This window comes from Dipodomys merriami, unplaced genomic scaffold (genome assembly GCF_024711535.1).
Source record: "Dipodomys merriami isolate MVZ:Mamm:240054 unplaced genomic scaffold, mDipMer1.0.p SCAF_14, whole genome shotgun sequence".
Taxonomy (NCBI): domain Eukaryota; kingdom Metazoa; phylum Chordata; class Mammalia; order Rodentia; family Heteromyidae; genus Dipodomys; species Dipodomys merriami.
In genome coordinates this window covers 39,674,729-39,699,034 of record NW_027202715.1, presented here as the reverse complement: position 1 = coordinate 39,699,034, position 24,306 = coordinate 39,674,729, and the positions used below count along the sequence as shown (strand labels likewise).

The window sequence follows — 24,306 nt, the reverse complement described above, 5'->3', positions numbered from 1 at the left end:
CACCCCATCCTACTCTACGCCCTTCCATTTAGCCTGGCTCAGCTCTTAATACACCTATGTCCTCTTGGAAACTTACTTTCCAGTCCGCATGTGTCAGTACTCACATCAGACATAAGACCCTCCAGGCATTACTCAGACTCCTTAGTACTGGCAACTCCTAGCCCAGAGAAGATAAGCAGGGCAGCTGGACAGTCAAAGGCCTGAGATAGAACCCTAGATTGCATGATTTAAGTGAGTCATTTAGCCTCTGAGAACCTTAGTTTCCTCAACTGAAAAACAGGGAAGACAGTAATGACCTTGGGGGAAATTATAATGGGAACTAAGAATAATCATGACATTAACGATAGTGGCTCATATATATTAAGTGTTTATCAAAAACCAGGCATGCTTCTAAGCACTTTGTTTATATTACATTAATCTTAGCCAAAGGCTACACAGGGCAGGTGGCTTTGGCCTGCACAGATATTGCCTCTCCTGGTAGGTAAGTAAGCTCTTACTCCCAGCACATAGGCACTAGTCTAGCAGAACACACTCAGAAGTCATTTCTAAGATGTATCAATGAATGAATGTCTTTCTGACACTTTTCATTTCTATCCATAAGTATTATTACTGAGTCTATTCGATGTACAGCCTGAGTTATCTGGAGTTGTTGTGAAATATTAAGAAAAATGGCCCAGCATTTGTGGGTGTCATAGGCCTGTAGCCCTGCCCCCCCCCAAAAAAAAACCCCAAAACAGGATTTCCCCAAAGCCTCTCAGGAGGCTAAGACAGGACTATCACAAGTTCCAGACCAGTTAGAACAGACAATAAGACCCAAAACAACAACAAGTTCTTAAAAACACACCCAAGGGCTGGGAAGGTGGCTCAGTGGTAGAGCGCTTGCCTTGTAAGCCTGAGGCCCTGGGTTCGATTCCTCAGCACCATATAAGCAAAAAGAAAAAAGCCGGAAGTGGCGCTGTGGCTCAAGTGGTAGAGCGCTAGCCTTGAGCTGAAGAGCTGAGGGACAGCGCCCAGGCCCAGAGTTCAGGCCCCACGACTGGACCCAAAAAAAAAAAAAAAAAAAAACACACCCAAAAACAAGGTGAACAGAGCCCCTCTATCCTTGCCATGTAGACAGCTGGATGAGGCAGCGGCTCTAACCCTGGTGGTGCCATACCCCTCCTCAGAGAAGGAGATGGGAGAAGTGGAAATGTCCAGTGGCTCTGGTATTCCTAGACTTCTACAGATGGTTGTGAAAGGGCCTCAGGAGCTGCCTAAGCATCCTGAGCTTTTGCTCAAGTGGAGTGGAGGGCACTGCCTGAGCTGGTATTCCTGTGCCAGTCTGAAGCAGGACCTCCATCCTCTCCCACATACATCCTCAGCTTCTAGCCAGATCCCAAGCACACGACTCCCAGACTAAACAAGGAGATCATATCCAACTTCCTCTATCCAGAGTTCTTTCCCCTCCCCCCACATAAAGGGAGTGGGCAGGTAGATGAAGTCTATTTTGAGTAACAACTAGTCTCAACGTTTTCTTTTTAAATAGCAAAACTCTTTTTTTTTTCCTAAGAAAGTAATAGAAAGTTTTCAAAGGAGTCTGTTATCAATCTGAAGCAGGTAAAGCAGAACTGTTGTGGGGAGATACACTCCATCCCAAGCCCAATCTCTGTGAAATCCCAGGCTTCTGAAGACCTAAGCCCCAGCTCCCTCTGGGTACTGTCACCCTAGGCCTCTTAGAAGGAGCCACTTGGGTAGTCAGACAATCTTTACCTGGTTAGCACTCAACTCAGTTCTGAACTGGGACCCCTTAGGCCTGGCAGCAGGAACACTACCTGGCAGGTCCCAATGCACTACGAGACCACCTGGTCTGAGTTAGGTCTTCTCCTGAGGCCCCTCATCTGCCTTCCTCTATAGCATGGTGCCTATAACCCCTCTGGCTCTAAGAATGAATGGCAATCCATTTGATGGAAGGCTGCTGTTCAGAGCCCAAAGGGGCATAAAGACAGCTAAGGCAAGATTTTGGTCCTCCAAATACAGCCCCTGCCCAAACCACAAGACAAACCATATGTACAGTAATGTGCAAAAGTGCACACGTGCCTGTGTGTGCGTTCGCACGCGCACACATGCACACACACACAAATACAATTCTGTTAAAAAATATTGTAATTTGATGTTGGTGGTGGTTGTTTTTTCTTTGGGCTTTTCTTTCTTTTTGTGAGGGGGAAGGGGGCACAGAAAGGGAGGGAAGAAGAGTAAATAAATGCAATCAAGCTCTTCAGTATACACTGTGTGGAAACGGACCTATGTAACTTGTGGGCAGGGATGGGAAGGGGAAACTGGGAGAAAGCGAAGGAAGGGGTGACAATGTCCAAAAAAACAATGTACTCATTACCTGACTTATGAAGTGGCAACCCTCTGCACAACACCTTTATAACAATAAAAGTATATACTAAATGCAAAAAAAGATGTGTTGTAAGACTGACCCTTCTCACCCTATGGGGAACCCTATTCAAGTAGAAATTGCTTAGATCACTCAGTCATTCCTAAAATGTTTTTTGGCCACCTCCCAGAGCTAGGCACAGTGAACACTATGAGCACAGTCCCTGACCAGAGGAGCTCATCTCACTGTCTGGGGAAAGGCTGAATCACGCAAATGATGCATAATAATCCTTTTTGAATTGTGGTACAGTATGTTCATTCTCACTATTTTGAGAATACTTGAGTAATTTAGGAAATCCTTGGAATGTGCTACTCTATTGCACAATTTGAAAATAGACAAGCATATCACAAATATAAATATTTAAATTAATTGAAACAAACAGGCAAATAGGCAGGTGCTAGAGCAGAGGCAGTGCAAGTCTGTTGAGAATACACACCCCGATCCAGGGGTGGGAAGGAGCTGGGACAGCTCACCATTAAGGCCTGTAGCTCTGACCCTGTGTGACAAGGACTCTTGAAATAAACAGGCTCTGGCTAGCTGGGAGGGTCTGGGTGGGAGCAAGCCTCACCCTCACCACACAGTAACCTGCCCCACTTTAGCCTCTGCTGCTACTAATAACATGCAAGTAGGCCTCAGTCTCTCTCTACAATAATGATGGTGACGAAGTACCTTGATGAAGGATCTGGAACAAAACAAACAGTTCCAGGCAAACCCCATTCTCTGGCTATCCTAGCTGCTGCTGCTGGGTTTGCCACACTCTAGGATCCTGCCACCCCACTGTAAAGGTAACCCAATTCTTTATGGCTAGATGAGAACTGGAGATGGCACTGAGAGCTGGAAGTCAAGAAAGGGTGATGATTACTCGCTGCCAGCATGCTCAGGCCTGGACAAAGGGTCATGGCCCAGATTCATTTCCACACTGATTTCTAAACAGCCTCTGTGTTGAAGACCCTGCCAGGCCCTCAAGGGCCTGATAAAGTGAGAATGACATTTTAATTACCTTAGGTGTGTCCAAGATTTAAAGGCTGCTCTGCCAACCTGATTGCAGTGGGCAACAACTTGCTGAACACCCTGCCCATCTCCTAATATAGCCATTGGTAACTCACTTTGCTGCCCAGTTCCCCCACTGTACCATTAGAACCACAATTCCAAGATGAGGCCTTGGTTTCTCCTTCACAGTTTCCCTGGACCCTGACACAAAGTAGGTCCTTATATTCTTTTTTTTTTTTTTGGGGGGGGGGTCCGGTTGTGGGGCCTGAACTCTGGGCCTGGGCGCTGTCACTCAGCTCTTCAGCTCAAGGCTAGCGCTCTACCACTTGAGCCACAGCGCCACTTCCGGCTTTTTTCTTTTTGCTTATGTGGTGCTGAGGAATCGAACCCAGGGCCTCAGAGGCATGCAAGGCAAGCGCTCTACCACTGAGCCACCTTCTCAGCCCCGGTCCTTATATTCTTGAAATGAGGATGGGTAGATGAATGTATGTCACCAGATAGAGGTAGCATAAAGGAGACAAGGCTATAGAGAGATAAAAGAGGAAAGGGGCATTTCTGGGGAAACTTTTTGAAGGAGGTATGATTTTGTGCACTTGGTCTCTAAGGGGCAGGCATGAAAAGTGGCCTGGTATCAAGAGAGACAGCAAATGCTGCCAACAGGACAGACCAGGGATCTGACAAGTCAGCCTGGACGCTGCAAGGTCTGATAGGTGCCCTATCCTCAGCCTATAGGCTTCCTAGTGAATACATCTTCATTATCTTCATTCATTATTGTTTTTTTTTTCTTTCTTTCTTTTTTTTTTTTTTTTGTTGGTTGTAGGGCCTTATCTCTGGGCCTGGACACTGTCCCACAGCTCTTCAGCTCAAGGCAAGTGCTCTACACTTGGGCCATAGAGCCACTTCCAGTTTTCTGATGGCTTATTGGAGATAAGAGTCTCATGGACTTTCTTGCCAGAGCTGGCTCTGAACCACAATCCTCAGATCTCAGCCTCCTGAGTAGCTAGGATTATAGGCATGAACCACCAGCACCCGGCTTCAGGATGATCTTTTCTAGTCTCAGTGCCCTGGGTGGCCAAGTCCTAACCTGCTGTGACTGTGACATCACAGAATGACTTAATGCCAACCTTATCATGACAAAAACATTTTATTACCCCCTCCCTCCCAGGTCTCAAAAGCATTGGCCCTGCCCCTAACCTCACCCCTTGGCTCCCACTTGAACTCTCAGTGTCTGATACTTCTGTTCAAAGGCTGGTGTTCTACCACCCGTGAGTCACACCTCTAGCTCCAACAAGTTAACTTTTTCTTTCTTTCTTTCTTTCTTTTTTTTTTTGCCAGTCCTGACTGTCCCTGAGCTTCTTTTGCTCAAGGTTAGCACTCTATACCACTTGTGCCACAGCGCCACTTCTGGCTTTTTCCACTTATGTGGTACTGAGGAATTGAACCCAGGGCTTCATGCATGCTAAGCAATCACTCTACCACTAAGCCACATTCCTAACACAAGCTAACTTTATTTTATTTATTTTTTTTGGGTCCGGTCGTGGAGCCTGAACTCTGGGCCTGGGCGCTGTCCCTCAGCTCTTCAGCTCAAGGCTAGCGCTCTACCACTTGAGCCACTCTGGCTTTTTTCTTTTTGCTTATGTGGTGCTAAGGAATCGAACCCAGGGCCTCATGCATGCAAGGCAAGCATTCTACCACTGAGCCACCTTCCCAGCCCCACAAGCTAACTTTTCAACAATGGGAATGTTAAAATATTTCTGTCAACTAAAGCTCAGATCCAGCATGCAAACAGTAGTGGTTCATTGGGTCAACCTGGGTATTTCTGTGACTCAGTGTCTCAAGGCCAGGAGATAGGACAGAAACAGAGGAAGTGAGGAACAAGGGCAGAAAGCCCAGAGTTCAACAGTCTCTGGTGTCAGGTAAAATGTCCCTACTGCCTTCATAAATCTTCCAGGGAAAGGCAGCCTGAATTCAAGGGGGTAAGGGAGAAAAGCTCCCCTCCCTGGACAATATGGCATTCGATACTAACTTGGAGCAACATGGCAGGGAGGTAAACAAAGAGGTCTGTGAGCTTGATACCATTACTACTCTGATCAGAAGCTGAGGTAGAGAAACTGCCAGAGGGGGCTGGGAAGGTGGCTCAGTGGTAGAGTGCTTGCCTTGCATGCCTGAGGCCCTGGGTTCGATTCCTCAGCACCACATAAGAGCTGGGATTGGCGCTGTGGCTCAAGTGGTAGAGCCCTAGCCTTGAGCTGAAGAGCTGAGGGACAGCGCCCAGGCCCAGAGTTCAGGCCCCACAACCGGACCGCCCCCCTCAAAAAAAAAAAAAAAAAAAAAAAGAAACTGCCAGGGGTTAATCAGGAGACTTTGGAGTTGGTACCTCCAAAGAAAAATGGCAGCTCCAAATGAGCCCATGTTTACAATGGTATCTGTAGGGAAAGAATTCTAGATGCATACCTACCACATCCCAGCCAGACGGCTGGCCTATACTTTCCAGGATATATGTTTGCACATGTGTGGATTTTGAAAAGAGAAAGAGAAAGGAAGTCCTTAAATTTTTGTTCAAATGTAGTTTGGTAATTAATTATGAGACTTGTAGGAAAAGACAACAGAAAATCTAGGCAAGCTTGGGCTATATATAGCAAGACCCTGTCTCAAACAGTATCAACAAACACAAAACCAAAACCAAAAACAGGCTGGAGAGGTTGGACTAGGCCTTCCTCTTTGCAGGAGCCACAGTGCCCAGGCCCTGAGTTCAAGCCCCAGGACCTGACCGGCATTAAAAAAAAAAAAAAAAAAAAAAAAAAACCTAACAAAGGGGCTGGGAAGGTGGCTCAGTGGTAGAGCGCTTGCCTTGCATGCCTCTGAGGCCCTGGGTTCGATTCCTCAGCACCACATAAGCAAAAAGAAAAAAGCCGGAAGTGGCGCTGTGGCTCAAGTGGTAGAGTGCTAGCCTTGAGCTGAAGAGCTGAGGGACAGCACCCAGGCCCAGAGTTCAGGCCCCACGACTGGACCCCCCGCAAAAAACAAAAAAACCTAAGAGAATGCACCAGGGGGTGAATGGATCATATGAAAATATGAGAGCTCAGGTCTACTGGAAGAAAGGGGAGGGGAGGGTATCTGTAGGAAAAGGACAATAGAAAAGGCCTGGAAAAGGCAGCGAATACTGTGGGAGCCCTCCTGAGCCCTTCATTTCAGGGGAAGGCAGCAGGTAGCTGAGTGACTAGGGAAATTCCAGCTAGTCCTATTGGCTAAGTTTCTTGGAGTAGTAGGCTGCAGGGCCTGCTAGCCTAGGGCAGCTGGATAAGTCCCACCTCACCTCACCTATCCTTCTGAGACCAGTCTGATGAGGGCTTAAGATCTGTGTCAAACAAGAGATGAGTCAGATAGGAGGTAGGGTGGGGGTGTGGCACCCTGAAGGGACAGGACAGACAGGCCAAGCCTCATTCTCTCAGAGTGCTCCATTAGCCCCAGGCTGGCCTGGACAGCCTCACAGGACAACATTATCCCCTTTCTCCCCTCACCCCCCAGCCACCCCTTCCCCACCAAGGCTTAGAAAGGCAGCCTTCCCACCAAATGCAGGAGAAAGCCAGGCTCTGGGAAGGAGGCTCCATTGTAGACAGGTGACATGTGGTAGCTCTGTGCTAAGAAGAGACCACCTGTTTAGTTCTAAACTTCCTCTCCTCATAGATGGCAGTCAGGCAGGGAGAAGGAGAAGGTGGCAGTGAATGGCAGTGGCACGCCCAGGACAGCAGGAGGTGTCTGTTTTCAGCACAGACACCAAAGGGACAGGAGAGAGCCTTGTGAGCACAGCTCCCCAGTTGGTAGAAAAGGCATCCCATTCCCTCTCAGTTTCAGCTCAGCTGGAGGTCAAGAACTGCTGAGGCTGGCAGCCTGAGATGCTATTTGCTTGCAAGAGAGCATCTGGTCGCCTTGGCGACTCAGGGAAGCACCAGGCAGGAGCCAGCCACAAGCCAGGGTAGAGCCCTTTCTGTGCTTCACTGAGCCTTGACTTTTCCAGCTGGGAAAGTGGATGCAAAGCACTCCTCATGTCCTCCCTGGATCCTGACCAAGGGGCCCGGCAGTGCACAGTCCCGTGTGGACTGTAAAGATGTAGGAGGCTCCATCCTGCCCTCAGGCAAGCCCAAGACACACCCAGAAATGAGAACCCAAAATCAGAAAGGGGTGCAAGGCAAAAGAGGCAGGAACAAAGACCAACAGGGCTTTAAAGAAGGGAACTTGTGAGGAAAAAGACTCAGAATGGGCTTTGAGAGGAAGACAGCATGAATTAACAAACAAGCAGCACATCTCCCTTGTGGACAGACAACTTTAGCTGTTTGCTTTGCTTCAGAGCCAAGGCCCAAAGCACCTTGGTTCTCTCTGGCTGGCCATTTTCCCCAACCCAGTCAGTCCCCCACCATCTGACCCTCAATGGTCTCAATTTTCAAGCCTTTGGTGTCCCACTTGGCTGTCCCTTCTTGCCTCAAATTGCCTGCCAAGCTGGTGGACTACCAGCCCCAGTGTCCTGATGCTAAGGGGTGGTGCTGTTCAGGTCCATGGTCTTGCTCCCATCTCTCTCTAAGCCAGATGTTCTCTTCTAGGTCCTTGTTGTGACTGTCTTTTAGTGGGAAATTCTTAACAAAATCACACCACACCAGGGTCCGTTACACTCAAGTTCTTTCCTGTCCTGAGACCCCAAAACCACAAAGGCAAGACCAGAACCATCCTTAGGGAAGGTCTTCACAACCTGTAAGGCCAAGCACAATCAGGAGTTCCCATCTAATCATCTTTCTTGTTTTGTTTTGTTTTTTTTTACGTTGTTTAAAATACAACATAAGCTGGGCACTGGTAGCTATAATCCTAGCTATTCAGCAGGCTGATATCTGAGGATCATGGTTCAAAGCCAGCCCAGGTGGGAAAGTCCATGAGACTTTTATCTCCAATGAACCACCAGAAAACTGGAAATGGCATTGTGGCTCAAGTGGTAGAGCACCAGCCTTGAGTTGAAGAGCTGAGGGATAGTGGCCAGGCCCAGAGTTCAAGCCCCATGACCTACAAAAAAAAAAAAAAAGGTGACTGTGACTGTAGAGCTCCAGAGTGTTTGCCTTGAGCAAAAAAGCTGAAGGGACAGCATCTAGGCCCTGAGTTCAAGCCTTAGTACTAACACATACACAAAAATAATACTCTAGGTCAGAGCTAGTAAGGGAAATAGACACAAAAAGAGAAAACCAAGGGGACAAACATATAACCTTTATCCTCTACATCCATAGAGTCAACCAACCAGGGATCCTAATTTTTTTTTTTTGCCAGTCCTGAGGCTTGAACTCAGGGCCTAGGCACTGTCCCTGAGCTTCTTTTGCTCAAGGTTAGCATTCTACCACTTGAGCCACAGCACTACATCCAGCTTTTTCTGTTTATGTGGTACTGAGGAATCGAACGTAGGGCTTCATGCATGCTAGGCAAGCACTCTACCACTAAGCCACAGTCCCAGTCCCCAGAGATATCTTTTTTAAAAATAGCATCTTGAAAACTTTTCTTGGGCTGGAACTGTAGCTTAGTGGTAAAGTGTTTGCCTAGCATGCATGAAGTCCTGGGTTTGATTCCTCAGTACCACATAAACAGAAAAGACCAGAAGTAGAGCTGTGGCTCAAGTGGTAGAGCGTTAGCCTTGAGCACAGAAAGGCTCAGGGACAGTGCCCAGACCCTGAGTTCAAGCCCCATGACTACCCCCACGCCCTCCCCCCAAAAAAAAGAAAATGAAAACTTTTCTTTCATTATTGTTCTCTTCTCTTTATTCTCCCTCCTCTCCCCTTCCCTGTTTTGGCCATACTGGGGTTTGAACTCCATGCCTCAGGTCCACTATCATTTGAGCCATGCTCTAGTCATTTTCGCTTTTTAATTATTTTTTTGGATAGGGTTTTGCATTTTTGCTTAAAGCTAGCATCTCACCAGGGTCTTCCTACCTAGGCCTCCCACATAACTGTGATTATAGGATGTGCCACTATGCCTTACTTATTGGTTGAGATATGGTCTTGTTATTTTTTTGGCCTGGACTGGCCTTCAACCACAATCTTCCTGATCTTCATCTCCCAAGTAGCTAGGAATATAGACGTATGCCACAAGGCTCAGCCTCTTCATAATTTCTTAAACAATACAGAATAGCAGGAATTTATAGACAGTGATATGGCTTAGATATTGCCACAAAGATGTGGAAGAACATCTGAGAAGCAGAGGAAGACACACATTCTGGACCTATATAAGGTAAGCTGTCAGAGTCCAGACTAGAGGCTGGAAGACCAGTTAGGAGACTACTGCCAACAGACTATATACCAACAGAGTAAAAATAAGAATCTGACCTCAGATTTTGTTGAGGGTCTCTAATTTGGTAGGCAGAGTTTAGTAGTAATGGAGATGAGAGGATGGACTTGAGAGTACTTGAGTCACACACTAGATTGTTTCCAACTTTTTCTTTTTCTAGAGGCAGGGTATCCCTATGTAGTCCTTGAGCTCTCTATCCTCCTGCTTGCTACTGGAATCACAGACATGCACAATATCTGGCTGTTTTTCCAACATGTTTTCACTGGGATAAAAGTCTTCAAACATAGGGCTGGGAAGGTGGCTCAGTAGTAAAGCGCTTGCCTTGCATGCATGAGGCCCTGGGTTTGATTCCTCAGCACCACATAAGCAAAAAGAAAAAAGCCAGATGTGGCGCTGTGGCTCAAGTGGTAGAGCGCTAGCCTTGAGCTGAAGAGCTGAGGGACAGCGCCCAGAGTTCAGGCCCCAGGACCGGACCCCCCCCCCAAAAAAAGTCTTCAAACATAAAGCTTTGGCCACTTCATCTTGGTTCCCTATGATAAACCACACTGGGGAATTTCTAGGTCAAAGAGCAGGGCTATTTTTGAAGTTCTTTTCCAACTGCTTTCTTGAAAGACTTTCAATCCCCACTTCTACCAGCAGTACCCAAAAAATGTGCCTATTAGACCATCTCAGTGCCCCAGTAAGGGTCAGTTTATATTCACACCATTGTTAGGACCAAAGACCCATAAGAGACAAGATATTTAACTTGGCTCCAAACAAAATGACTAAGCCCAGGAATTGGTTCCAGACTGCAACACTGGTCCCTCCTGCTAAGGTAAGTGGCTTCAGAGCTGGGGCTAGAGTCAGGGAAGAGGCAATCTCCCTGATACAACCCATTCCTATTAACGATGATATTTGACTCCCCCGCTCAAACATGCACCATGGCCCCCACTGTCTACAAACTAAATGCCATACTCCTTGAGACAGATGAACATCAAACTTTTCCAAAAATATGATCACTGAGGCATCTTCTCATAATCACTCATTCTCTGTGTGAGTACCTACTATTTGCCCTATAGAACAGAGCCCTTGCTTTGACATACTCAATCTAGAGTGTGTCAAATGTATTTATTTTTTTTTCTAGTTAAGCCAGTTTATTTTTATTTCTTTTTTATTTTATTTTATTTTGATCCAGTTGTGGGCCTGAACTCTGGGCCTGGGCGCTGTCCCTCAGCTTTTCAGCTCAAGGCTAGTGCTCTACCACTTGAGCCACAGCGCCACTTTAGGCTTTTTTTTTTCTTCTGCTTATGTGGTGCCGAGGAATCGAACCCAGGGCCTCATGCGTGCAAGGCAAGCGCTTTACCACTGAGCCACTTTCCCAGCCCCTCAAATGTATTTAAATATAACACTAAAAATAGAGCAGGAAAACAAGTTGGGGGGGGGGGGAGGCACAATTTCAGAAAGAGTGACCAAAGACTCTAACAAGGGCACAGGTACACAGCCAGAACAGAAGGAGTGAGTCATGCAGATTAAAGGGACATGCTTTCTGCCCCACTCAGACCCAGACATTGGCCCTTCCATTGGCTGCTGGTTCAGTGAACACTGCCATGCCCAGTTCTCATGTCACCTTGGAAGCCCTCCTGACTCCCCAGGCCTGATCTACTCCCAGTACTTTGCATCCCCTTTGCAGTGTACACAACTGTGTGCCTGAGGCCATGAGTAGCTCTTGAGCTCGGTGCTTGTGATACTCAATACAAAAAGAGTGGGGGCTGGGAAGGTGGCTCAGTGGTAGAGTGCTTGCCTTGCATGCATGAGGCCCTGGGTTCGATTCCTCAGCACCACATAAGCAAAAAGAAAAAAGCCGGAAGTGGCACTATGGCTCAAGTGGTAGAGCACTAGCCTTGAGCTGAAGAGCTGAGGGACAGCACCCAGGCCCAGGGTTCAGGCCCCACGACTGGAGCCAAAAAAAAAAAAAAAAAGAAAAGAAAAAAGAAAGAAAAAACAAGAAGAGAATGACTGGCTTTCACACATACCCTTTCCAGACTATACCGCAAGTTGGGAAAAGAAAGAAATTGCCTTAGTCAGCTACTGGGTCACAGTTTGTGTGGCACATAGTCTGGCACACAGATGTTTACCAAGGAAAGCATGATAACTTTGCAAGTTGTCTAAGAACAATGGGCACTTTAGTGACAGGGAACATTCTTTTTTCAGCACTTACAAATGAAGATCCTCTTGGGCTTTGATAGTGACATGGAAGGTCAGCTGTCCTCTCGAATCAGCCCCTACTTGGGAGCCACCCTTGCAATTAGAGTGGTCACCAGATTTCACCTCTGCAAATGCAGTGTGAAGGGATAGGTGCCACAACAGAGCTGGACCAGTTCTACGTTCTCTCCTCTATTCTACTGGTTGGATCCCAGACATGCCGAAAACTCATCTTCCACAATGGCCACAACAGAGAGAACCAAAGCCTCAGATGAATCACAAGGGCTTCCCCCTCCATGAATGTACATGTCAGGGACATTAGGGTTATTACGCAAGACAGAAAAATCAGCATCCTCTCTAAGCCACTATACCTTTAGGCTCCTGTGATACGATGGTGAGCTTTACATTAATCACTTGGCCCCTGTGATACAGTGATGGTCTTTTTATACTTGTTGTTACCAGATGCTGCAGCAAGGGAACCATGATGTCATCAGTGTCCTCTGAATCCTTTCTTAACGCCTAGCAGTGAAATGGTGAGTCTCAACTCCTAGCCAACCTATTAAGACTTAGAAGAGTCAAAAGAGGAGGCAAGAGGAAGGAAGGTGAACAAATCATGGCAAAGTTTCCTGAGAAGCTCACAGGGATGTCTGATGGGTGAAAAAGCATACAGCCTATAAGAGATTTAAAAACCTGATTCTGCTGGCAAGAAGTGACTGAAAAGTGACACTGATCAAGATACTTGTACTTAAAACCTAGCTTATGGAATTGTAACCTATTTATACAACTAGTTAATAACAACAATTATGTGTGTGTGTGTGTGTGTGTGTGTGTGTGTGTGTGTATTTTCGGTTGTGGGGCCTGAACTCTGGGTCTGGGCACTGTCTCTCAGCTCTTCAGCTCAAGGCTAGCACTCTACCACTTGAGCCACAATGCCACTTCTGGCTTTTTCTGCTTATGTGGTGCTGAGGAATCAAACCCAGGGCTTAATGCATGCAAGGCAAGCACTCTACTACTGAGCCACCTTCCCAGCCCTTAATAATATTTTTTATTTTTTTTATCATATATACTATGTCATATTTTATTATATAGTATATATACTATGTATAATACATGTAGATCATATACAATATAGAATATATTATATAACATATAGTGCATACTATTAATATAATTATTTGATATTATTGATATAGTATACATCATATATCATATATAGCCTGTTTGACATATAATATGCAACATATAACAGATCATACAAGATATATAATGTTATATATAATAGATGTTATATGATTTATTTTATGTGTGCATACAATGTATACTATGGTGTATTATGTAATATATTACATGATATATCTTGCATATTATACTCATTTAATATTATACAAGTTACATGCTATATATTGTGTATTATATGTGATATAATATTGAAATATATTTCATAAAATATAATTGTTAGGTTTTTAAAAAGAGGTAACTGAGTAAAATAATATTTTTTAAAAAGAAGCAACAGAAGTAAATCTGAAATGTCCCCCAAAGGTCCATGTGTTAAAAGTTGAGTCCTCAATCTACTGGCATTATTGGGAAGTGGTGGAATCACTTCGTTGGAAGGAGTTGATCATTAAAGGAAGTAGGGTGGCAAGTAAACTTTACTCTCTCTGCTTCCCAGACATAAATAGGCTTCTTCTGCCACAGACTCTTGCTATGAGGTACTGTGCTGCCACAAGTCCAAAGCAATACAAACAAATAAGCATGGACTAAAACCTCTAAAATCATAAATCAAAATAAATCTTCCTCTTTCTGAGTTGATTACCTCAGGTAGGAAAGCTAACACAATAATAAGAAATACAAAGCAAATGCACAAAAAAGTTTATTCATATCCTGCTTTGTGAACCTCCCTGCATTCATCCTACTGGTCCTTCATGGGGCAAGAGCTGGCTGAGAAGAGAGGAGAAGATAGCCTCCTCCCACCAAACATCTAGTTATCTAGGGCCCCTCTGAGGAGATAATTCTGAGAATGCTATACCCGGTTCCCTGCCTTCACTCCATTTCTGTGTATTCAAAATTCTGAGGCCTGGCGTCCTATCAAGTTATATCACAGCAGAGGCACAAAGATTATGAAGACAACCATTGCATTGCCCCTGCCAACCCCAGGTGCTCATCAAGCTCTACCTGGTGGTTTTAGTCTACTTTCTATGACTATCACTTTAGGTTTACGCTTGTGCTGAGCTCAGCACAGTGAAGACAAAAGCCCTACAAAGGGCCACCACAAGACTGGGGGAAGCCAAGCAGAACACAATTCACATTCTGAGCCTACTCATTAACTGGCCCTGTGACCCTAAGCAAGCTCTAGTCCTTGATCCGTAAAATGAAGATAATAAAGCCACCTCCCATGGTGTTAGGAGAAAACACAGTATGTCTCTGGCACATGTAAGCTACTCTATAAATGTTAATTTCCTTTTACTGCTCCCAAATGTCCTTCTCAATTGTCCTGCCATGATCCATGAAATTCTTGCCACTGGACCTGTCCTTCAAAATTAAGGCACTGTCTGTAAAATGTCCCTGTGGAGGAAGATGTCACCTACAAAAAACGAAGAAGTGTCTGGGAGGCTGGCAGGCTGGTGTTCATAGCATCTGGCTGAGGTTCCGTTGTTAAAGCTCCCAGGAGCAAACAGGATATGCTCAGGTGCCGGCAGCTGTAGAGTCCAGACAAGAAGGTGTTACATAGAAATATGATGCCATCAAGGATGCTAAATCTCAAGATCTGGGTATCTCCAGGTAGTCAAAGGAGAGGATGCTAAAAAGGCTGGGAGGCAAACTGGCTCAGGAATGCCTCATCCCTTTAGACCTCATCTCCTTCAGGCCTAAAAAGGAGACCTATGGGAACTGGGGATGTAACTCAGTTGGAGAGTGCTTGACTGCCATGCACAAGACTGAACCAACATGGAAAAAAACCCCAAAAACTGAAGATCTAAGAAGAAGCTTCCAGGGTAGTCCTATGCAGATTGCAATGGTCTTCCTCTTGAGATACTCAGCTACCACTACATACCTCCTTCACATCCATTCCACTTTCAACCTCCAGACAGCTACATTCTAAAGAGAAGAAGCTAAAAGCTTTGGCCTTAGAAACAGCTCTCCAAAGCTACCTGCTGGAGGTCAGAATGAAGGACAGGAAAAAGACAAGATCAAACATCTCTAAGAATGAGTTTCTGACCTGGGCAAAATTCTGAGATACTATCAACCTCTGTTGAGGTTATCTCTTCAAGACAGTGCTCACCTGACTGGAATCCCAGGAAAGGAAAACTTCACCCAAGGAAACAGATTTGCAGTTCAGACCCACAGCAAGGCACACTCAGGATTCTGCAAGTGTATTCCATGGCAGGAACTATCCTTATAAGACATAGCCTAGAGCAATAAGGCAGTGTGTATGCATGTGTGTGCATGTGGCATGTGTGTATGTGTGTTGGGGGGAGGGGGTTACACTCTACAGAGGGCCAGGCAATGCAAGGAAGGACTTTCTATTCACTTGTACATTTGAGAGCTAGCTAGTTTTGTTCATGGAAAATCTGGCTGCCTAACTGGCCAGTGGGCTAAGTGGAGCAATTCCACACTGGGTGGGCAGCTGAATAACGTGACCTTTAGGGCTTTCCCAAAACTGATGTCCTGCTACAATAAGCTGGCACTGAAGAAGTGTGCTCAACTATGTCTTGTAGGGCCAATTCCCATCATTGCCAGACCTGCTCCTTCAGCCTCTATGGTTTACAGAAAGCTTCCCACCCATATCAACCCACTTGACATTGTGGCAGGGGCCCTGGAACCACAGCACACGCCCCTCTGGATCCCAAAGGAACCATGTGGTCATAGAAAGTCAGCGAGGTCAAGCAAAAGTCAAAGGATAATCAATCCAATGATGTAAACAACTGATGCCACAAGAAGCCCAAGGCCAGTTGGTGGGCAACAGCAGCACAAAATAGGTTATGTCCCACTCCTGAGGCCCATCCCAATGCCAGCCTCCATGTCAGGGTCCAGAGCCCTGGCCAGGTGAATATGTACCCATTCTAACGGGGCCAGGTACAAATGATGCCTGGCTCCTGTTTCTGTGAAAACAACTTTAAGGCCAGCAGGGAAAACAGGGAATTTGAAACCCAGAATGGACTGTAAAATGTCTGGAGACTGTTGTTCATGCTTGGCTAAGAATGATCCTCCCAGCTCCATTCAGAAAAGGTCGTGGCAGTAGGACCTAACTTTTGCAGGACCAGAGCTTTTCCAGGAACTAGAGAGGTCCCAGGAGGCTTAGGAGTGCATAGCTCAGCTGATACAAGAAATCCTTTCGAAGAGACCCTGACCTCCCAGGGGCAGTTCATCCCTGTTTCAGACTGTTCTCATTTAGGCAGAGACCTCCCCTCCCTTATAGGAAACAGAAAACTAACTTCCTGGAACTTCAATTCATGAGCATCAGCTCTAATCTATTGAAATCATGTGAGAAATCTCTAGGCAGCAAGTACTATCTGGGGCTCAGATCATTAACAATTGAGGATTGTGGCATCAAAAAGACCCACTCAAATCCCAGGCAGATGATCCTAGGAGAATCATTTCTTCTAAGCCCAGTTTCCTCATTACAGAAAGATAATTCTATCCCTCTCACAGGCTATTATAGGGACTAAGTGAGATAGTGCACATAGTCTGGCATAGTGCTACATACAGTATATGCTAAGAACAACATGAAACAGTGCTTTGGAAATGTTAGAACTGATCTTCCTACACTTTGTGTTGTCTTACTAAGCAGTCTCAATTCCCTTTGACATGATTTCAAGTTCCCTATAAAAATCCCTTAGTGGTTCTGTCACTAGACAGCTGGTGCACAAAGGCAGGCTGTGGGAAAGGGGGTCAGAAAACCTGGATTAGACTTTGTCTATTCCTCCTGGTAAGGTGCTATGAGGGACCTAATACTCAATCTTTGAATTGTGCTGAGAACCTGCAATGAGGCAGGTGTCAAGCTAAACAGATTCACTGTTGGAATGACAGAATCTTTCCTGCAATGGCTTAGAGTTCAAGCTTTTCCATAAATAAATGGTCACTGGGCATCTGAGCACTCTGAACTGAACTCAAATGCTACTTCCTCACACAGAACCTGAAGGTGGGCTGCCCATCTGCCACAGTGTCAGCTTACCAACCCTCACTTGCATTAAAAACCTGTAGAATATGTGTCTCAGACAAAAAGGGGGAAAGGTCCAGGATATTCCTGATTAAGTTACAAGATTAATCCAAAAACTCAGCACAAATGTAGGCACCTATGCTGGAGATGGAGTATTGAGTGGGAGCTAGCAGGCCCCAGATGTCCTCCTGGGACTCTGGCCCAGCTCTCACAGAAAAACTCCTTCTCTGTCTCTCCAAATGGGCTTCTCTTTTCATAGGACATTGTGGACATGTACCATAGGAAGGCCAAAGTAAAGACACCAAATAGAGCCCCAAAGAAAGCAGACTTCAGGCACTTACTGGTCAGTCTAGCAGCTCTGGATAGTGCTCTGGATACAGCTTCCTTTATCTTCTTGAAAATATCTATCTCACCAAGGCAAAAACTGATGCAGCTACTTTCCTCTTACCATGGCTTCTTTCCCTTCTTGGAAGATGCCAGGCTCTTTGCTATCTTAAGGAATCCTTCATGAAGTCCCCTGCCCAGCACATTAGAGCCAGAAATCTAGCCATGTTCTCTTACCAGCCATGGGCCATAGTGGGGCTGCCTCTCCCTAGAGAAGACATCTTTTTCTAATTCATTCACAGGTAGCCTTGACCAGGGATCAAAACATGGCTAGCTTAGTCTTGGCCTCCAAGGGTTTGCTTACTCTCCTAATGTCTTCTTCTCTCCTCTGTGCTATGTGTTATATTTTGATTATTTGAGCTAATCTGTTTCCCTTCTATTTTATGGGTCCCCTATCTATTTTGTTCAGCTGCACACTAGGGTCAAACATGGGTTTTGGCATGTACAACCTCAGAGCATGTCTGAGCTTTATGGCAGTACAGACATTCCCTGATTCAGCATGGTTCAATGATTTTTTCTTGGCTTTACAAGAGTACAAGAGCATATCCATTCAACCATTCTGTATATGGTAGTCAATAAATTACATCAGCTACTCAACACTTCATTATAAAACAGGCTTTTGTGCACATGATTTTGTCTAGCTATAGTTAAGTGTTGTAAGCACAGTTTTAAGGTAGGCTAGTCTAAGCTATAATGTTCAATAGCTTAAATGTGTATTTGTGTGTGTGTGTGTGTATGTGTGTGTGTGTGTGTGTGTGTGTGTGTGTGTGTGTGTGTGTGTGTGTGTCTTTAATTCAGATAAAGTCTCACTGTGTTGACCAGGGGATCTTGAACTCAGGCTTAAGTAATCCTTCAACCTCAGCCTCCTACAGAGATGGAACTATAGACATATACCACCACATCCAGCTTAGTTAGGTATATTAAACATATTTCTTACTTTTGATATTTTGGCCACTGTGAGTCTCTATAGGGACTATGGCTTTTGGTGTGATAGTGCTAACTAGTAGCCCTCTGTGAGATCAGAGGGCTGGGATGTGACTTCATGCTGCATCAAGTCCTGAACAGATGACCCTGCTGCTGTGTATTACCTGGGCTTGATGTAAAGCATTGTACCTGTCAGGAGATAGAATCTGGAGGTGTCTCATTCCACACTTAGGAAGTCACTAGCCCCCTAGGAGCCTTCTAAGATTCTCCTAATAGCTGTTCTGGGTGTGTAGAAACCAGAGGCAGGACTAGGCAGGATAAAGATGGATGTGCTCACCTTTGGTGGGAGGGCCTGGAATGGGCAAGCTTACTGTTGTCATTCATTCCAGTGTGGAATGACAGGGACCATTCTGAGACCATTATGGAGTCCCACCTACCTGTTTTGGCCCCCTTCGCCTCTTCCCCATATAAAAGGATTGGGCTGTTTCAAAGATACCAGGAAAGGGGGGAAATGATTAAATATACATTTGGTTTTGTCACCATCCTTGGAAAAAAGACCCAGATATGGACAGTAGGTAGTAGCAGTGACCAGAATGTTAGACCTCCATATCTCTAGCCTGTCCTCTGTTTCACTCAACCTGTTGCCAGGTTTTGTTGCCTATTTCTCAAAGAGGCTTCCATATTCCTTGCACATCCAGTACTCTAGCCCTTCTTCCTCTGCCTTGAGCACGCCAGCCTCTTAATTGGCCTTCCCCCTTTTCCCTGGCCTTTTCATCCACTGACTCCAGAAGTGCTCTCCTAGCAGACCTGCTGGTCACTGGTTCCCAGTGATGCTTCCTGAATGCCATAGTTCTGCTCTCAGCTGCTGTCAATATGTCCTTTAGTCTTTCCCTCTCACTGCCCCTTTCGCATAGTGCACACCAACCCAGCCCCTTCTTCTATCCTTACTCTGGCTCAGGTTAGCTTTCACTTTCCAGTCTCCTCCTGCCATTCCAAGATTCAAGATTCAAGATTGCAGTCTCTAGTGTGCACAGCATCCCCTGGCTGAGTGACATGGGTTTCCTAAGGCTCTCCCTGCTGAGGTCCTGAAAGGACAGCCTCATGCAGAGTGATTTGGCTCCCTGCTAGGTATCTGCTCAGAGGTGGTCCTGAGATCTGGAAAAGCCAATCCATGAGTTGGCAGAATGTTGGCACTGGTGTGTTCAGCCATGGAGCAAGCTGATGGGTAAGAGAAGCCAAATACAGATGCTCAGACAAAAATGGAGGGGCAACAAACCCCAAAGATGGAGCCACCTTCATTCCCGATTGACTTCTAGCCTCACTTCCTGAAGCCAGCTGCCCTGCCTGTAATCCTTCCTGGGTTAAACGGGACAGACTCCTGGCTCTCCACGTGGAGCAGAATAAGCATTAGGCTTGAGGAACCCCGTTCCCTCAGCCCTAATAGCCCTAACAGAAGGAGCCATGTATTAGATGAGTAGGCTCTGCCAAGGGTTTTTCCCTCACTGCCTCCTTGTGTGGCTCTGACATGTTCCACACACCTGGTTTCCTCACTGGGACCAGACTCTTCATAAAGGCCAGCAGAAACACATAGCTTTAGGCCTTCTGACCAGCTCTAGGTTCCCTTTTCTGGAGCTAACCCTGATCTAGAGTCTGGAGCAGTCCTTGTCAAACCCATGTTGTTATGTGTGGTCCTGTCCCCTGGCTAGGGCTGAGCAGACCAAAGGTGGAAACCTGATCTAAGTAGGACCAAACTGACCCTTTCCTCTGGGAATACAGACTCACGTTGGTAAATGGAACTGTGTGGGAACACTGGGGACATATGGACCCAGGACAGAGGAAGCCAGGCTGCAGAGAAGAGAGGGAAGGAGAGAAGCCAAAGAGAAAGGAAGCTGAGCAACAGAGGGGGAATCTAACAAGGTTTTTCCAAGGCTGTGATCCTGCCTGTGGGGTCTTTCTTGCTTAAGCTTGATTCAGTTGGTTTCTGTTACTTGTGATCAGGAGGTCCTAACACAGCTGGGGTCTCTCTTTTGAGTCTCTCGAAGAATACAAAGCAGGTGCTGCACAAACACTTGCTGAATGAAGGAAAACTGGCCCCAGATTCTGGCCTTCCTATTCCTGCCAAAGGCACCATTGTGCACTACAAATACTCTCTACATAAAGTGTAGAACTCAGCCCCAGGCAACACAAATTAAATGCACTTTCCTTCCCTGAAATACATTATAGCCTCATTTTCATCTCGTCTTTGGGGCAAACCAGCACTAAAAGAAAGAACAGGCAAGAGCATGCCAGAAATAACAGCCCTTGGAAGTAGTGCCTGAACTATCTGCAAACAGTGTGAATGCCTCACTACAAAAAAAAAAAAAAACAAACCTGACTTCTATGCCACATACATTTTGCCCCCAAAATGACTACCACAGTCTCTAAGAGGTCAAAAAGCTAGAAGCCAGGGCAAGGAATGTGGTAGTAGAGTGCTTGCCTAGCATTCATGAAGCCCTGGTTCTGATTCCTTGGCACCATAAAAACAAAAAAAACATAAAAACAAAAAAACAAAAAAATAAAGCTAGAAATAGTGCTATGGCTTAAGTGGTACGGCGCTAGGCTTGAGCACAAAGAGGCTCAGGGAACAGCACACCCAGGCCTTAAGTTCAAGCCTCAGGACTGGAATGAAAAAAAAAAAAAAAAAAAGCTAGGAGCTGTTCACAAGGCTAATGCCAAGAATCAAAGGATAGAATTCAATGGTGCCCCTGGCTTCCACTAATGCTGTGCCCACTTGACTGTATCTATCAAGCTGCCTTATGAATTATATCTGCAAGGGTTCTAGTGGTTTTTAAAAAGTAGTACAAGTGCTAGAAATGTGGCTTAGTGGTACAGTACTTCTTGCCTAGCATGGAAGTGCTAGCCTTGAGCAAAAGAAGCTCAGGGACAGTGCTCAGACCCTGAATTCAAGCCCCTGGACTGGAAGAGGGGAGGGAGAGGGGGAAGAGGAGGGGGAGGGGGAGGAGGGGAAGAGGGGAAGGAGGGGAAGAAGGGGAAGAGGAGGAGGGGAAGGAGGGGAGGAGGGGGAAGGAGGGGAGGAGGGGGAAGAGGAGGAGGAGGGAAAGGAGGGGAGGAGGAAAAAGAGGGGAGGGGAAGGGGAGGAGGGGAAGGGGGAGGAGGAGGGGAGGAGAAGGAGGAGGAGGGGGAGGAGGGGGAGGAGGGGGAGGAGGGGGAGGAAAAAGTAGTACAAAACTCCAGCTTTACTCTAGACCAACGTTTTCATTATTCAGATGAGGAGCTAGAGACCTACTATGTGCCTTTGCAGAGGACACAGAAAGCCTTCCTAGGGCTCTTTGTTACACCTCTCCAGCTGCCTTTATGCCTTCCCCCAAGGCAGGCACTCTATCCCAGGTGACCCCGCCTGCCTCAGCGGAAGGGCAATGCTAAACGGCCTAAACAATGTGGAGCTGTCCTGAAGCTAGTCTTCCGCTATATATAGTTTCTCCCCTGAAATGACCTCACACAGCAGAAAGGTTTGTGGTGTGGTAAAAACTGGCTGTGTCCCTGACTCCAGAGAACTGCTGAAAAGGCAGGTGGTAAATGAGAAAGAGTATTGGGGAGGAGGAGGGTGGAATGGGGTGGGTGGGCAGTAATCTGTTGCCACAACTCTGAAGAAATGATTACCCTTGTCTTGAGGAGGTGGCAAAGGACAGGTCAGTCTGGCACACTCCTGTGGTGGCTGATGAAATGAGTCTCCAGTCTTGGGTGGGGAAGCCACTGAGGCACAAGAAACTCCACTCCTGCCCACTCACAGATGTCAGTTGCTTCCTCCCAAACCACTTCATTCCTATGCACCCAAACAGGGACTCCTGTTTACCCAAATACCCCCATTTAGGATGCAAGACCTCTTATAATCATCTATATTAGGATCCATCTGATCCTAATACCTAGAAAAAACAAACAAGAGCCAGGTGTGGTGACTCATACCCGTAATCCCAGCACTCAGGAAGGCATGAGTTCAAGACTAGTCTGTGCTACATAGATAGACTCTGTCTCAAAAAAAAAAAAAAAAGGGCTGGGAAGAGTGCTTGCCTTGCATGCATGAGGCCCTGGGTTTGATTCCTCAGCACCACATAAACAGAAAAAGCTGGAAGTGGTGCTTTGGCTCAAGTGGTAGGGCACTAGCCTTAAGCTGAAGAGCTGAGGGACAGTGCTCAGGCCCAGAGTTCAGGCCCCATGACCGACAAAAAAACAAAAAACAAAAAACAAAAAAAAAAAAAAAAGAGAGAGAGAGAGAGATAGAAGCTGGGTGCCATGGTTCACCTGTAATCCTAGCTATTCAAGAGGCTGGGATCTGAGGATCACGGTTCGAAGCTTGCCCAGGCAGAAACGACCCTGTGAGACTCTTAGTTCCAACTAACTACTCAAAAACCTGAAGTGGAGCTATGGCTCAAAGTGGTAGAGTGCTGACCTAGAGACGAAGAGCTCAGGGAGAGCGCCCAGGTTCTGAGTTCAAGCCCCACCAACTGGAGGTGGGGGGGGGGAAAAAGAGAGAGAGAGAGAGTGGGAGAGAGAGAGAAATGAGAAAAACTCTGGGAGGATAAATATCAACTGAATCTAGAAACTCCCTCTGCCCTCTGGGTGGTAGGAATAATAAGATATTCCCATATTCATTCTCTCTCTCTCTCTCTCTCTCTCACACACACACACACACACACAAACACACAAATTATATAGGAGAGGATTTCATTGTTACATTACCATAAGCTTACAAAGCACACATTGCTTTCATAACAAAACAAAATCTTATTGCTTGCTTTTTTCCAACCTGCATCTTTTATTCAAATGATTAGTCCTTCAACAAACCACAACCACTTATATATACTTAATACCTTCTCTATCCCCATTCTACCTTAATTCCCAAGGGAGCACACCTTGAGTCCCACCTCCAAAGTCTTCCTTTAATAACTCAAGTATACAGGGACCTCTCCCTCTCAACTCTTTCTAAAGTATATACATATTGCTCTTGTCTCAACTTCTTCTACACTGCATTATTTCACTCTTGTCTGGGTATTTTTTGTCCTGGAAACAGTACCACAACTTTATTTGGGTTTGCTTCCTCTCCTAGGCAGATCATGAGCCACAACAGACAATGTAACTCACACATATATGCATGTACATTCAGAGCATGAGTCAGGATGGGATCTCAGAAAGGGCACAGGACAGGTTATAGAGTAAGCCTTCCTATCAGATACCAGTATGGCTAACTTAGACTGCATGCCTTTACCAACAGGTTGACCACTCTGAACCTGCTCCCAGATTCTTCCCAGTGAATCCCCTGGAAGGTTGAAAAGGAAAATCAAGCCTGCCAACTTCACATTTTAAAAAGGATCATTTCACCTCTAGAACTGAGACCCCCTCCCTGCCCACAGAAGGGGTCCCTATTTATTCATACCCAAATTAGCACAGCATGTGGGCAGACATGCACAACAAGACTCTGAGGCTAGGACATTTCCTCTGGGCTATGGAGCAGGACAGATGAATACCCAAGAAACTGTACTGCCAACAGCAGCAGATTTGAGTGTCTCTGCCTAGGGCTATCGGGAAGGATCTAATGGTCATGGATAGACCAATCACCAAGGTCCTGCACCTTCTACAGGACCTACAGCACAACAGGACAAAGCTAGGCTTAAGGAGATGGGGTTGGCTGCAGTGTAAGTATTCTCCAGTAAATGTGACTGACCTTTTGCCTATTGACTCCAAAGACCTGCCCATTCTGTCCCCAAGGAGAGAGCCCAAACAACAATGCCTATAGTATGTAAAAACTTATTTATTTTCAGTAGTACAGGGATTTTGAACTCAGGGCCTCACAGTACCTTCTACTAGTTGAGCCATACCTCCAGCTCTTTAGTCCTTGGGAGTTTTTGTTGGTTTGTTTTGTCATTCATGGGGATTCAACTCT

The 24,306-nt window shown here is 46.0% G+C and overlaps 1 protein-coding gene and 1 long non-coding RNA gene across 4 annotated transcripts in view; one reads left to right on the top strand and one right to left on the bottom strand.

The window, feature by feature from the left end:
* LOC138826187 (ubiquitin domain-containing protein 1) overlaps window positions 1–24,306 on the bottom strand; it is a 59,210-nt gene that overhangs the window by 16,532 nt on the left and 18,372 nt on the right. Inside the window, exon 2 of one of the 3 annotated variants that reach the window (XM_070021342.1) lies at window positions 14,491–14,601. The exons of the other annotated variants lie outside the window; for them this stretch is intronic. The gene's annotated coding sequence lies outside the window, so the exon portion shown is untranslated. The remainder of the gene's footprint in view (window positions 1–14,490; window positions 14,602–24,306) is intronic. 3 annotated transcript variants of the gene reach the window in all.
* LOC138826188 (uncharacterized) lies at window positions 4,618–24,040 on the top strand. Its single transcript, XR_011371575.1, has 3 exons — window positions 4,618–4,674; window positions 12,368–12,438; window positions 23,638–24,040. It is a non-coding gene; the product is annotated as an uncharacterized lncRNA (long non-coding RNA).